At 52.0% G+C, this 3,933-nt stretch overlaps 1 protein-coding gene across 2 annotated transcripts in view; it reads right to left on the bottom strand.

Moving 5' to 3' along the window:
• Foxn3 (forkhead box N3) overlaps positions 1 to 3,933 on the bottom strand; it is a 381,858-nt gene that overhangs the window by 211,720 nt on the left and 166,205 nt on the right. The gene's annotated exons all lie outside the window — the stretch shown is intronic.

Below are 3,933 nucleotides of genomic sequence, written 5' to 3' on the forward strand. Positions count from 1 at the left end.
CTCCCGCCGGCCCCGCCGCTCTCCACGCCCCGTCCCGCCTCCCGCTCGCCTCCGCTGCGGCGCGTCGGGTCCGGGGCGCGCCGAGCGGCGAGAAATTGTTTCCACTGCAAACAAAAAAAGGCGACACATGACCAGGCAGGAGGAGGGGAAGCGCGGGGAAGGAGGGGCGGAGGGAGCGGGAGAGACGGAAAACGTGGGCCGGGCGACCCCGGGCTGCGGCGCGGGCCCTTAGGGAGGCCCTTTGGCCAGGCTGGGCCCCTGGGCTCCTCTGCAACACCCGGGGACCAAGAGGACCAGGGCAGGTGGCGCGTGGCTGGCCCCCTCCTCTGCTTCAGGCCACATGAGTGGTGCTGCGCAGCTGGCAACGTGTCGCCGCAGCGCTTTTACCCCGGCCGCCTGCCTTACAAGGCTCGAAAGTAAAAATAATAAGAATTACGACGCGAGCGAGGCTTCTGAGGTTAAGGAGAGAAGATTCCACTTTTCTCCAACTACTACTGCAGCACTCCCGAGGCGGATCCAATCGCCCTCCACCACCATACACCTCCTGCCGGGGACGAAAAACTGATCCCCAACCTCCAGCCTAGGTTGCCTTGGCTGCGGAGTGCGGGAGGATGGCCGCCACCACGGAGGGAGAGGTACACCCCAGAAGCAACGTCAGTGGGTTCCCCATCCGACTTCTGCATCTGGAAGGAAAACAAGTCTCCCCTCCTTCACACTTCCAGCTTCATAAATTAAAATGATAATTTGCAAACACCCCCTCCCCCGGGGAACTGCGCCGCTACTTCTCTAGTCTCCAGGCACCTCCAGAGAATGGCCACCCACTGCTAAAGGCACACCAGCCGGCTGCCTTTGGAGAGGATGAAAGCAGAGTCCAACAGGACACCCTGCTGGTGACATAAATAAAAATAGGATTGCGCACCACTCTCAGGTAGCTAGGCGAGCAGGTTCTACAAAGAGAAGCCCAAAGCCATCCTCCCACGCCCACCTCTACAGTGGACAGCTGTTCAGACCAGATCTCTATGATCTAGGCTGAAAACCCTCCAGCCCGGCAGTAACTTTTAACCTAGCCAGACCAGGGACAGGAAGGGAGAAGGGTGAAACACCATATGCTCCTGAGAAGTCTGTTTAAAATGAGAAGAAAAAGGAGAAAACTAAAACAATTTGAGATTCAATCCCCCCCCCCACTTAACTAAACTCCAAGAGTAGGTAGGTGGCAGGCAACCTTCAGCAATTCAGACTCCCTGAGACCTTGCAACTTGCCAGCAACTAGAAGACAAGGAGAAGCAGGCACAAGGTAGTCTGAGGTCATCCAGCCCCACCTCCGATGTTATTGAGCACATAATGTGACTAAGCAGAAGGTACCCGTGGCAGACATATTAGATCATCTCTAGTGTCCCACACCAGTGATTCTGAGGACCAGTACTGGTCACCACAAAAGGACAAGAGAAGGTCAGTCACCTGTGGCTCAGTTAGGGCAGGTCCCACTCCTCCAACAGCAGGTCAGTTGACAGTGTTTAATCTCCACCAGAGAATCAAGTCAGAACTGACCTTAGGGAAGCTGTGCTGGACCTGAGAACCCTCCCAAACCTTCTCACATTCTAGCCTGGCGTCTCTTTACATTAAATGGGTAGAAAATGTCCTTTTCTCCTCAGCCCTCTTCCTAGATCCAGAAAGAAGGATGTGAGCCCCAGGTGATTACGTCCAAACCATGCCATTCTTAAAACTCAGTGCCAACTGTTAGCCTCCAAGTGTGTGAGCTGGTCATGCCAAGTGAACAAAAATTTGAACAAACATAACTAGTTTCGGCTCTAAGAAGTCATCAGTGGAGGGTGGAGCACAGTGAGTGAGGCTAGCTGCCTTTAATGAGCTTGCCTTGCCTTTCTTGCCTTTCCCTCTGAGGGTTTTTGGTTTTACATTCACAAACCTGAGTTGCTTGTCTGGAGTCCATGAGAACCTCCTGGGAACCCACTCCTAAGTCCTAATAGCCTTAGATGGTCCTGCAACCTCTAATTCAGGCAGGAGACATAAAAGGCACAACAAACTTTGTTTGTTTGTGACCTTTTGCAGGGGCAGGGGTGGTTTTTTGAGACAGGGTTTCTCTGTGTAACAGCCCTAGCTGTCTTGGAACTCACTCTGTAGACCATGCTGGACTTGAACTCACAGAGATCTGCCTGACTCTGCCTCCCCAGTCTTCTGTCTGCATGTATGCCTTGCATGCCAGAAGAGGGCATCAGATACCATTACAGATGGTTTGAGTCACCATGTGGTTGCTGGGACTTGAACTCACTTGCTCTTCTCTGGAAGAGCAGCCGGTGCCCTCAGCCATCTCTCTTAGCCATCTCTCCAGCCCCATAACTTGATTTCTTAATTTCCCTTTTCCATTACAGTTGTGCTAAGAGAAGTCAGGTGGTGCCATCCTGGAGCCATAGTGGTGGGTGGACCTTATCTGATGTGTAAGGGCCACAGGTCTGCCTGCTGTTGATGGAAAATGAACCGACCCAACCAGACCTCTGCTGTGAGCCAGAGAGAACTTGGTGTGCTCTCTTTCAACTATGATCCCACAGATCCCTGGCTCTGGGACATGGATCCTTGACATTAGCACGCAGGGCCAAATTCCTTTAGGAATAGCCTCAAGCTCACTTTTCCTCATGTGGTTTTCAAATATACTCTTGTAGATTGGGTGCCAAGAAATCACAGGCAGGCTAGGCGATGGTGGCACTGGGGAGGGAGGCAGAGATAGGCAGGTTTCTGTGAGTTCGAGGCCAGCCTGGGTCTACAAAGAAAAGTTCCAAGACAGGCTCCAAAGCTACAGAGAAACTCTGTCTTGAAAACCCAAAGGAAAAAAAAAGAAAAAGAAATAAAAAAGAAATCACAGGCTGGGCGGTGGTGGTGCAAGCCTTTAATCCCAGCACTTGGGAGGCAGAGGCAGGCGGATCTCTGTAAGTTCGAGGCCAGCCTGGTCTACAAGAGCTAGTTCCAGGACAGGCTCCAAAGCTACAGAGAAACCCTGTCTCAAAAAAAAAAAAAAAAATCACAAGCAGGCCAGATAATTTAAACTATTGTTTCATACAGCTATTTGACAGCAGAATCCTATCTCTAACCTAGAACTCACATTGGAAAAAAATCTATTTTCTGAATGTGGACTTGAGAGGACCACTCTGCACCTCACCTGAACATGGGTTGGTGTACCCAAATTCCTATGTTCTAGAACAGTCAGTCCCAGTCAGTGTGGCCCTCCACTCCTCCTTCGTGGTTCCCAATAGAATAGCTGGCAGTCCCCCTCAAAGCAGTGACAACGAAGTCAGTACAAGGGACACCTTGCTGTAGGTGTCCTGAGGCAGCCTGGAAAGATGGCACTGATCCAGGATGCCTCAACTGAGGCTAGCGAAAGGCACACAAGAGGGAGCCCAGGGCAGGCCGCACAGCTGGCCGCACAGACCTGGAGGAGCCAGCAGGCAATTTCTCTTTCCTCTCCCTCCCTCTGAAACAATATATTTCTTGTTTCTCTCCAGTATAGCTACTCCACTCTCCTCCCTGCAGGTTGGCTTGCTTAAGGTCACACACAGCTGCCCAGCAATAGTTCTTGAAGCCTTCTGATTACTCACACCTACCACCTGCAGACTGTCTGAAAAATTCTGTTATCCACTTTAAATTCCTGGGGAAAGAATCTGATTCAGGTGTTCCATTGCCTCCCCCCTCCCCACCCCCCACACAGGAGAAGCAAAGCATATGGTAGACTACCTGATACATACAAAATATGGTTGGCGTTTGACCTGCCTAGAAGGAGAAGGAATGCCATAGACCTGAGTAGTTTGCCTGGAGAAGTCCTTAAGAACCACCTGAGAGCCGGGCGGTGGTGGCGCACGCCTTTAATCCCAGCACTTGGGAGGCAGAGGCAGGCGGATCTCTGTGAGTTCGAGGCCAGCCTGGTCT

The sequence above is a fragment of the Microtus ochrogaster genome, chromosome 1, assembly GCF_000317375.1.
Source record: "Microtus ochrogaster isolate Prairie Vole_2 chromosome 1, MicOch1.0, whole genome shotgun sequence".
NCBI lineage: Eukaryota > Metazoa > Chordata > Mammalia > Rodentia > Cricetidae > Microtus > Microtus ochrogaster.